Raw genomic sequence first — 12,274 nt, forward strand, 5'->3', positions numbered from 1 at the left:
AGTGAAAAAAATGGATACAGGCAGAGGTAGCAATCTGGTTGTCTTTAACGTGACTAGACAGGTAAGTATGTGGATCAGCTTCGCCAGTCTTGGAGGTATCACTCTCATGGTTCCACGGTCTGTTTCAATCTCTATTTGAACATTCTCTCATATTTAAGATATTTTGTAAATGGGTCTTGTCTTCGAATTTTATTTTATTTTTCCTGGGGTTAATTTTTTCCTCATTGTAAAACCTATATGATGATAGTGCTCTTCATCATTAGAGTTTTTCCCTAATTATCTTATTATTGTCCCTATGTTCTCAATTTTGATCCCTAATTATGGAGCTTTTAATCCATTTAATTTTTTTTTAAAAAATATTTATTTCCCTCTGTTTTACATAGTGCTGAAATTCTAGCAATTTATGGGTTTTCTTGGTTGAAATGCATATTGCGTAGTTCTTCGCAAAAGTAAGAAGTTTTTTGGCAGATGGAAAAGAAAGTGGGAGGGAAATGTGAAATAAAATTAACTTATATTTCATTTACATTTTTCACTTCATTTGCATTACTTGTACAAATTTCTATCCAAATTCAAGATCCAAACACGATTCGTGTCCAGAAAATAAAGTGTACGATGTAAATTCAAACTTGGAGTGGTGTGGGCACACTGAGAATAAGTCTTATCAACACATTTCATTTTTGGGGTAGTTATTCTACGTGCGTAGTATTACTGAAATGTTTGTTGTGATGCAATTGTTCAAGAACTGGATTGATTATGGAAAAGGAGAATGGCGCTAACCAATGTAATACTGAATGTGATGCTAAATTATTGTTTTGTCTTTTATGTTGTTTTGGGAGAGAAGTGGCAGAATGTAGACAATCATTGAAAGACCTTTATTAGAGAGAATGGATTTGAAACTAATTAAAATTGCTTAATTACATTCGGTGAGAAGGTGATAAAGTTGAAGCTGCACATTTGTAGTTACTGAGAAGGTATGCATCTTTATGGTTACTGAGATATTATTGAAACTACAGACCACGTAGCTGGTGGATTTTGTGACATATTGCCAATTTGCCAGAGGCCAAAGTTTGGGGCTTCTTCTAAGTCAAAAAGAAAATTACTGGAGCATGTAATCAATACAAAAAGTTAATGTAAGTAACAATACAAATATGTTCAAGAAGAAGAAGAATTGAAGTATATAATCAATACGCAAAATGATGCAAATTGGTATATAATATATGTTTTAAGAGATATATTATGTCTATATAACTATCTTGATATATACACTTCACCTCTCATTTGCTGACTCACTTTACATTTACGATCCCTTAAAATGTCTTTAGCATATTGTGATTATCAGAATGTACAGTTGGCAACTTGTTTGAATGCCTCGAAGAAAATGATCGAAGAGGAAAATAATTCCTTGGAAATAAATTCTAATCTAATCAACAATCAACTTGTGCATACATGGCCCAGTGAATTGCAAAATAATGCCTTAAATCTTTCATCTTCTTGACAAAGACTCATATCTTGAAAGCCTACCAAGACTAGTGGATTCCTCTCACTGAATGTTGATATTTAAAATTAGTTAATGTTGTTGACTTTGGAGCCAACAATTAAACCAATAAGCCCACCTGGCTCTTGTTACGTCCTTTCATTTTTTTCTTAGATGGTAAAAAATAGGTCATGGTGTATAGGCCAGCTTTCATAGTGTTTTTGGGATATATTAGATATATTTAGTTGGAAAATTTGAGGATGAGTGGCATGCTATTGTACTGTAGCCATGTGCATGTTGAATACATATAATGAGAGATTATGAGAGTATATGGGTATCATGGAAAAAACTCTCTTGAAGAGTTCTAATAATGACCAGCAGAATTGAATGAAAGAAGAGTGGTTTCAAAGTAGTTTATTGTAATTCAATTAGTTCAAGAGTCTATATGGTTCTTTCTTGAATAATGGGATCAAGAATTTAGGTCTGTTTGCTGGTTATTTCTGTCCAAATTATACTTCCAGCAACACAGAATTATCTAGACTGTAAGTTCAATTCTTGTGTCCAAGTTTTTAGGTTATTGATGTCACTAGTTATATATGTTCTTAATTTTTCTGTGCCTTGATTAATTCAAACAAGAGTACAACCTTGCTTGTTAGATAATGCATCCTCCAGAAGCACATAAATAATTCGTGCACTGAATTTACAATGGCATGTGCTAGACCTCTTTCTAGTTTCTTTCTCTTCACATTATACCTTATTTACTCTCTGGTTGATTGCTGATAAAAGGAGAAGAAAGAAAATGAATATATATATATATATATATATATGTATACATATATCCTTTTTTTTTGTCTTTTGTTGTTTCTGAGTGATTTTCACTAGTGGATGTCTTTTTTGAGATTCCAAACGACAGTAGATTTGAGATTCAAAGTTTGAATACAGTTTTCCCATAAGTCTTTCAGCATCCAAAGGACTAGATCTTTGTAATTTACTTACTTCTAGGAAGCAATTTTGTCTAGAGTTATCTGACTTTCCCAGGAAAAATTTCCACAATATAAAGCCGTAGATCAAATCTCTAGAATACATAATTGCATATCTGCTGTGTTAACTGCTTTCCAAAGCGAAAATTTTTAGATCAACTACCATGTTTATCTGGTTTAGCAACAAGTTCTCAGTCTGCATACTATTTTGTGGTCACTCAGAAGCAAGCTTTGGATGTTTGAGTTCTTTAATTGAAGTATCAAATGGTCTTGATTATTCAGAAATCACCAAGATAGTACCTTAAACTAGAAAATACTTAGTCAAACAAAATATGAGAAGACAAGTACTTTTAGCTGTTCCTTTTGTTTCTGGGTTACTGGCCACTTTTGGGTTCTCATGTTCCATGCATTGGTTTTTCCTTAATCCTTGTAAAAATTACTGGTAAACTTAATTTATGTCCGATGCAGTTGCTGCTTTAAACGCTCTCAAAGATATAGAAGCCTAAAGGGGGCTGCAGAGGCCTGGGTAGATGGTTTCGGGAGACCTGGGTGAAGAAGAGAGGCTGGGCGAAGGATGTTGGTTAGCCTAAAGGCTACTAGAGAAGAGAGAGGCTGAGTGGCTCCTGTACATGGCTGGAATAGGGTGGCTAAGGCCTGAGTGGCTCTGATACCATGTAGATTTTAGAGAAGAGAAAGTGATAAGGAATGAGTTAGACTTTATTCCTTTTTATATTAATAATACTGAGTAATTACAGGAGTGCCATAAGACATAATATATGGGCCAGCCCAGTACACCAATTAAGGGAATAAATAAGAATAAAATACAATTACTTATTTCCTATTCTAACAACATTGACCCATAGAATTACAACGGATGAAGCACGTATGGTTTGAATGGCACTAAACAAAGCCTATAGAGATGATGACTGTGCTGAAACAACCAAATCAAGCTCGTAGAGAATGCTTCAAGCCATACAAAGACTTGCACAGTTGACATACTTTTCTTGAATACTCCCCCTCAGCTCGAAAACCAAGAAAAGGGGTCATATAAATCGTCTCAAGAAGATCCCCATGTAGAAATGCATTATTGACATCAAGCTGATAAAGGGGTTAAGAATGGGATGCTATAAGGGAGATGAGTAGACGAACAGATGTAAGCTTGGCAATTGGGCCAAAGGTAGCACCAAAATCCTTGTCAGGAACTTGAGTGAAATCCTTGGCCACTAAGCGGGGCTTATAACGATCAATGGAGCCATCATGTAGGTACTTAATAACAAAGACCCATTTGCAACCCACGGTACTCCCCGTAGAAGGTAAAGGAACCAAATCCCAAGTATGATTCTGTTCTAAAGTTGCCATTTCAGTCTGCATGGCCGCCATTCATTTTGGATTCTGAAGGGCCTCTGACACAGACCGAGGAATAAACTTGGACTCAAGCTTGCTAAGGAAAGAATGATATGAGTCTGAAACCCTATCATATGAGAGATAGTGGGAAATGGGATGATCAGTTCTACATAGATAACCCTAACGGTCAAGGTGATATCGATCCCAAGGAGGATTACGACGAGGAAGGGAAAGAGATGTATGTAAATGAGGAGAATTACCTAATCCAAGATTCGGAGAGGTGGCAGAAGGGGGTTGAGCATGAGGGCGGCGAGAGTATACCTGCAATAGGAGAGAAAAGAGGCAAAAGTAGAGGATAAGAGAGGGATGCAATCTCATCTGCAATCTCGTCCAAAATAGAAACCGGGTGGACACTCGGAGTATCTGAAGGGGAAACCTACGTAGAACTGATCCAAGTGCACCTAGTGTGATCATCAATAAAAGTCACATAATAACAACGACCCGAAAAAGCAGAAATTGGAGAGGGACCACAAACATTAGAATGAATACAGTCAAAAGCACTAGGGGCCCGTGTCATATGTGGTATATAACTAGTACGGATATGTTTAGACTACTCACAAGTAACACAATAAAATTTAGAATCCTTGAAACCTTTATTAAATAAAGGGAAAAGTTAACATAAATGTTAAAAGTTAACATGACCCATACGGGCGTGCCATAACTCTAAAGTTCGAACAGAAAAAACACAAGATATAGAAGGAGGCAAAACAGATGCCTGAAAACTGGCTAAAGTCGAAGAAGGTTGGTCCGGTGGATCCCCAAAGTAGTATAGCCCGTCGTGCTCATATCTCTTGCTAAAAATCCTCTTCAAACTCAGGTCCTGTAAAAGACACGAAGAAGGTAAGAAGATGATAGTGCAGTTAAAGGTTTTGGCAAGATGACTAACAGATAAGAGATTATAAGCAAACTTAGGAATATGCAACATAGAAGATAAAGTGATATCAAGGGATAAAGACACAACACCCTTATGTTGGATAGAAGAGCAAGAACTACTAGCAAGACACACAGATTGGGCAGTAGTGGTGGGTTTACGAGAGGAAAGAAAAGAAAACTCACCAGTCATATGATCATTAGCCCCAGAATCCATGAAGGACTAGTAGACCAAAATGGAAAGCAATATAAGTACCTGTAGCAAGGGTGGTAGTAGAGAATGATAGGTTAAGAGAACTAATGGTGAGGGACCCATGTTGAGCCTGAAGCTAACCAATCTGAGTCTGTAACTGTTGTAGATTAGGGACATTATGAGGCTTAGAAGCAAGAGTAACGTCCACCAACGCAGTAGTGTGAGCAGAGTTAGAACCACGTGGGGTAGGACCACAAGGATGGGAAGGGAGTTGCCTCAACTCAAGATAAAGTTTGAAGCAACGGGCTTTGACATGTCCAGGCGCACCACAATAATGACAAGTAATAGAATCGGTGGAACTCCGAGAACCAGAACTCGTAGAAGAGCCATCTAACCTGCTAAAACTGGAGGAATTGAAGGAACACTAGGTTGAACCAATCGTTGACAACGCTCATCACTGTCAATAGTGGCAAAAGCCTCATAAAGAGATGGCATGGGTTGTAATAACCCCAACCCATGATTAACGCTAATCCATGATTAATTATTCCTAATAAGTAATTAAGATGAAATCATGAGTTAATTACATGTGCATTGCATTATTTGTGTTTATATTTGTCCGCGGTAGGAATATCTTTTTCTGTTTGTGATTTGTTCTGCGAATTGAAGGCCTTATCGACATCTGATCATGAAATTAACTTAGTATATGTGTTAGTTGGAATTTTTAGAACATTATGGCAAGTTTAATTGAAATTCTATTTGGAGCAAAATAATTAGAATAATTAATACTCAGTTGATTATTGGAATTAATTAATTTTCTTAACCAAGCCTATAAAAAGGGCTTATACACCACTTTGAGTCACTTTCTACTCATCACTTTGAGCCTATACAACGTGAGAGAGAGGAAGAAAGAGACCAAGTGTGAGAGTTTGATATCAACACTGGAGATTGGGAGGAATTTGCTAGAAATTAAAGAAATTGGACTTAGAAACACAAGAATCAAGCTTCTAGCTCTCACATTGACAAGCCTAGGTAAGAATTCAATCCTTAGATTGTACAATTATGATGTGTAGGACATGAACTCGAGAGAATTAAGTTGGATGATACAAGGATTGAGTTAGAATTGATGAAATTGAGCCATATCTTGCATGCATGCATATTTCATAGTATTTCGAAGTTGTTTTCCCAAGAATTTCCTCATGCATGTTACTAATTCACCTTAGTTTTGGGAATTTGTCAAGTTTCATGTCATTTAGTGTCATTACATCATGTTTTGGAAGTTTTGAAGTCAAGGCAATACATGCATGTCATGTTTTCTAAGAATTGAGTTTTGTTTTGCACAATTGGCAAGCTTTTGGGCGTTGATTTTGCGAAATGATTTAGAATTCCCAATGTTTTCCAAGGACACATATGATTCCTCAAGTTTTTGGCCCAAATGGATGCATTTTGAAGTATTTGATTTGAGTGTGGAAGCTTGGAGGTGAATTTGGAAATTTCAGAATTCGACCTCTCTGCTTGAGCGATAGATCCTGCGCTCAAGCGACCACCTTTATTTTTACACTTCTGCTCGAGCGACCAAAAGTTGGTTGGAGTGTAAAATGCATGCTCCTAGAGGTTCACATGTTTTGCAAACCGCTCGAGCGACAAGAGTTGTGCTCGAGATGTCGCTCGAGAGAGGACCTGAGCTCACGCTCGAGCAACCATCTAGCATTCGTCAAGCGTGAAAATCACACAACCATCACTTTTATAGATTGTTCCAGTGAAAGAAGGTGCGCTCGAGCGACCACTCACATTTTGCATGTCCGCTCGAGCGAAAGAAGTTGCGCTCGAGCGGGACCCCTATTTTCAACAAGTTTTGTTAAATGTGTTCAAGTGCATTTTAGCATCCTCATTGTATCCTAGGCATTCCTAGGCGTAGATTAAGACAAAATAATGAGGACAAAAGTTAGAAACACACCAAGATAAGAAACAACTAAGTTAATGATTCCGGGTGTGTAATTCAATACATATCTGTTCTATGTTTGTGTAGGTCACACGCCATAGACGGTCTGGTTTATCTGCTTAATCTGTTCTGCAAGTGAAGCCATCCATGAGTAATAACTTAGTAAAGCTATATTTGATTTTAATTATTTTCTGAATGATATGAATTAAGATCTGTTTATGCAATGTTATATTCTATGCAATGAATGATTGTCCAAGTTTTTGAAATGTATTCACGACATCCTTAGCACAAGGCACTTGCCCGAGGGTAACAATACTGTGGTTTATGAGCACAAAGCCCTTGCCGGGGGTAATAATACCGTGGTTCAAGCATGTTACAAGTTCTCGGTACCGGAGGTTCCTTAATGGAACTGATAAGTATGACCTTTAATGCTCTGTATATGATCTGTTAGCACTAATGAGTGTACCACATATGACCTTATGCAAAATACGAATATGAATATGAATATGAACATGAACATGTATATGAATCTGTTTCTGATCCGAAATCTGAATATGTATAAGAATTTGTTCCTGATATAAATTATGATTTCTGATTCTGCGATGGACATTATTCATTTAAACCCTTTACTCTGTTATTATTCACTAGGCTCCAGCTCACTGTAATTATTTATGTATGTAGGTGACTAGGCGTGTGATCAGGCCCAGAATTAAAGGCCTAAGTTTTGTTTTGTCAAGCCATCCACCGTGTCTCCTGGGGAGGTTCCCGTATATAGAAGTCAAGTTTTGTGGACCATGTCAAGAGTTATTTTGTGTATTAAGTTAAGAACATTTATGCTTTGTCTTGTTTGTTTATCTGTATTCTGGGGATAAACCCCTTTTGACGATATTTGCACGGTGTTGCAAGACGTATGTAGACATGACATCCTATGTATATATATTATAAGGTTTCAAATTTCTGTCCCATGTATGTCTGCACAGCTTTATGGACTATGTTATTTTGTATATTTGCTTTCGCAGCCCCTAATTACACGTCTTTCTGTTAAGAGGCCTTTGGTGATCCAAGGATTACTAGCCGGTTACGACGCTAAACCTATAAGGACGGGTTTGGGTCGTGACATTGGTGATGTGTTTAGAATTTGAATTCGAAGAGATTTAAATTCAAAGTTTAAACCCATGAGAAACTGATAAGTGTGTTGTCGGGAAAGTCTCTTGGACACAAGGGAGGCGGCTTCTGGTAGAAGGTAAATTAAATTCTCATATTAACTAAGTGCCTCCCAACGAGCTTGAAGATATCCAAAGAATTCAGCTACAGAAAGGCTAAGAGAGGATTGAGAGGCCCGAGCTATATCTTGATAAAGCTCGAAGATACGTGCATCATTGTGGGCATAAGCATACATTTGTGACAATGCTTGCCACAAACTCGGAACTGTATCGCAATAAAGGAACATATGATAAATCCGATCTTCCATGGAATTGAACATCCATCCCAATATAGTGTAGTTATCGATATCCCACTACGCATGTGTAGGGTCTGTCGTAGCTGGCTGGGTAACAGTAGATAAAAGCCAATGAGCCTTTCCCTTTTCTCCAAGATAGAGTTTAAGGGAATAGCTCCAAGCAACAAAATGAGTTATCCATGGGGAGATGATAGGGGCTGAAATAGACAGCAATATTGCAACATAGTCCAAGTAAATATTGGAATATGGATCTTCTTAGGGTGTATAAAGCCTGTATAACAGCCTGTTATTCTTTTCTTATTAAAGGTTGTGTAGCTGTACTCATTTATGTTGGCTAGAATTAGGTTGTTTCCTTAATTTAGATTCTTAGAAGTCAACTTCTTGTACTTTACTTATAGCCCTGTACAGATTATGTTTGAAATATATGAGAAGAATTTTTATTTTTCCAAACCTTCATGGTATCAGAGTAGGTTTAGAAATCCTAACCCTAGCCATAGCCTCCTCTTAACCTAGCTTTCATTGCTAGGATTATTCAGCCTTCATAGCTGATTCACTATGGCTTCATTGCCATTCAAAATTTTGTTATATTTCTCTGATTGTTGTTGTCTTTTGCCATCTCGGATTTAGAAAAATAATTAGTCCCTTCCATAACCTCAAAAACATGTTTCTGTGTCCTCTTTAGATTAGTTTTTGTCTTGCTGTCCATTGATTCCTTCATTGAATCATGTCTGAGGTTACAGATGCATCTTCTTTAGCCCCAAAAGCGCTTTCAACATCTGAGAATTTGAGCCTCCAGATTGCTTCAACAAAACTAAATGGGACCAATTACCTTGAATGGTCACAATCAACAATGTTGACATTCAAAGGCAGAGGGAAGTTAGAATACCTCACAGATCCTCCACCAAAGCCAACTGATCCTAATTTCAAGACTTAAGATGTGGAGAATTCCTGGCTACTCCACTCTATTCAACCAGAAATTGGAAAGACTTACATGTTCCTTAAAATGGCTACGGACATTTGGGAAGTTGCTGCACAAGCTTACTCTGATATAGGTATGAAAACTCATATCTATGAACTGAAAATGAAGATTCACAACACAAAACAAGGATCTTCCAATGTCATTGAATACTACAATAACATCAAGAGCCTTTGGTTGGAACTAGACCATTATCAAAAGATTGAGATGGTGTGTAGCATGGATGCTGCGGAGTTGCAAAAAGCACTTGAAGAAGAAAAAACATTTGATTTCCTTGTGGGGGTTAAATGGTGAATTTGATCAGATTAGAGAGAGAATTTATCATCCCTAAATGAGGTTTTCTCAATTATTCGAGGAGAAGCAAGTAGGTAGATGATGATGCTGGATAAGCCTACTAATGAGAATTCGGCCTTGGCTACATCAAAAGTTGCTTGGGGAATAAATGAAGGAAAGAAAAATCTGAATAGAGAGAAGATGTGGTGTGATTACTGTCACAAACTGTGCCACACCAGGGAGATGTGCTGGAAATTGTATGGAAAACCACAAGGCTTGAAGGGAATTGGCAGCAAAGGAGAAAGTCAGGTAGAAAAATCAAGACAAGCTCATCAAATTGTGGCTGGAGATGACTATAAGAAAGCTATGGGTTCAGCAAAAGTGAGGTTGAAAGGCTGAAACAGTTGCTAAATCAGGTTGATAATCAAACCACAAACTTGACTCCAATTTCAAGTTCTTGCTCCATCGTCCAATCAGGTAATAACTTTGCCTTAATCACCTCAATGAGTGTCAATTCTAGTATCTGGATAGTTGATTTTGGTGCATTAAATCACATGACCAGCATCTTCAATCATTTTTCAACATATATCCCATGTTTAAGAAAACAAAAAATCAAAGTTGCCGATGGTTCCTTGTCCCCTATTGCCGGAAAAGGAAATGTCCAACTATCATCCACTTTGTGCCTAAAATCAATCCTCTATGTTCCAAATTTATCCTATAATTTGCTGTTTGTAGGAAAACTCACTGACGATTTAAAATATTCAGTTTTATTTACTTTCATTGGTTGCAATTTTCAGGACTCTGCTATGGGGAAGATGATTGGGCATGCTGAATTGAAGGACGACTTATACTTCTTGGAAGCAGATTCGGTGAAAAAGAGTTAAGAGTCTCAAGGCTTGGTCTCTACTACTTTTCAACAAAAAAATGATCACGTTTGGCCCTGGCATAGACGGTTAGGACATCCTCATTTTCCTTTGTTGGAAAAAATGTTTCCTTCCTTGTTTACAAATAATAAAGTGGGGAAATTTCATTGTGAAATTTGTGAATTGGCTAAACATCATTGTGTATCCTTTCCTTTGAAAACTCCACAAATGTTATCTCTATTTAGTTTAATACATTCGGATGTTTGGGGTCCTTCCCGTATTCCAAATATTTTTGGTTCTCAGTGGTTTGTCTCATTTATAGATGATTACACTCGTACTACTTGGGTCTATCTTATGAAGTCCAAATCAGAAATTTTCACTTTTTTCCTCTATTCCACAAATTCATTAGCATTCAGTTTGGGACAAAAATACACACAATTTGATCTGATAATGGCAAGGAATACTTCAATCAAGATCTCATTGCTTATCTTGCAAATGATGGCATCCTACTCATCTTGTGTTGATACATCCTAACAAAATGGAGTTGTAGAAAGAAAGAACCGACATCTTCTTGAAGTTGCTAGGTCCCTTCTTTTCCAAATGAAAGTTCTTAAAACCTATTAGGAGGAAACAATACTCACTGCTACATACTTGATAAACTGAATGCCATCAAGAGTTCTTCAGTTTTAATCTCCCGTGAGTAAACTCTCATCCTTGTTTCCAGATTTCCAAGGGGCTAGGTCCTTATCTCCAAAACTATGCTAATGTACTTGCTACGTGCATGTTCATAATCATTTACGGGGTAAACTTGATCCTAGGGCTATCAAATGTGTATTCTTGGGGTACTCTCCTACTTAAAAGGGCTATAAGTGTTATCACACTCCAACAAAAAGGAAATACACCACTTTGGATGTTACCATTGTAGAATACCAACCTTACTTTGGGGACACCTATCTTCAAGGGGAGAGTTTAGGAGAAGATAGCTGGTTAGAGGTTGATCATTCCTTGCCTATTTCGAGCGTGGTATTTAGTCCCATACCAAGTGCTAGTTCTGATTTGCCTTCTTCGTCTAATCTAGATATTCCTTCTATTTCAAATATGTCTTCTTCTAAACTGAATGTGAGTCCTGAACAGAATCCATTGAGCACTATAGAGTCTCCAGAGACCAAGGACGATAGACTCAAGACACCTATCACCAAGGTATATTCCAGAAGGAAGAAGCCTAAAATCAGCTCACATGATCCAAGCATTGATCCTGAAACAGGTAATGAAATTGAAAATTAGATTTTTGATTCTCATGAAGACTTGGAATTGCCTATTGCCATTAGGAAAGATGTTAGAACTTGCACTCGTCACCCTATATCTCAATTTGTTTCCTTTCAGTATCTCTCACCTTAGTATCAAGCTTTTGTCACCCAAATGTCTTCCCATGAAATTCCCAATAGTGTCCAAGAAGCTATTAAATTGAAACCATGGAGGGAAGCCATGAATGAGGAGATGAGAGCCTTGGAGAAAAATCAAACCTGGGAGACAATAGAATTGCCAAAAGGAAAAAAAAAAACTGTAGGGTGCAAATGGATTTTCACCATCAAGTACAAAGCCGAAGGAACTTTGGAAAGGTACAAGGCTCGATTAGTGGCAAAATGGTATACCCAGACATATGGGATCAATTACCAGGAGACTTTTGCACTGTGGCCAAGATGAACACTATCTGGATCATTTTCTCATTGGCAACAAACTTTGGCTAGCCACTACTGCAGTTTGATGTAAAGAATGCTTTCCTCCACGGAAACCTAGAGGAAGAAGTATTTATGGATATCCCAACTTGGTATGGAAAACAGAC

General features: G+C 37.4%; 1 long non-coding RNA gene across 1 annotated transcript; it reads left to right on the plus strand.

The window, feature by feature from the left end:
- Window positions 1-4,364: 4,364 nt before the first annotated feature.
- On the plus strand, window positions 4,365-10,733 carry LOC114276781 (uncharacterized). The gene is made up of 3 exons (XR_014329342.1): window positions 4,365-7,680; window positions 9,060-10,045; window positions 10,366-10,733. It is a non-coding gene; the product is annotated as an uncharacterized LOC114276781 (long non-coding RNA).
- Window positions 10,734-12,274: the final 1,541 nt, after the last annotated feature.

Source organism: Camellia sinensis, chromosome 5, assembly GCF_055761805.1.
Source record: "Camellia sinensis isolate YWXY chromosome 5, ASM5576180v1, whole genome shotgun sequence".
In the NCBI taxonomy this organism is placed as follows: domain Eukaryota; kingdom Viridiplantae; phylum Streptophyta; class Magnoliopsida; order Ericales; family Theaceae; genus Camellia; species Camellia sinensis.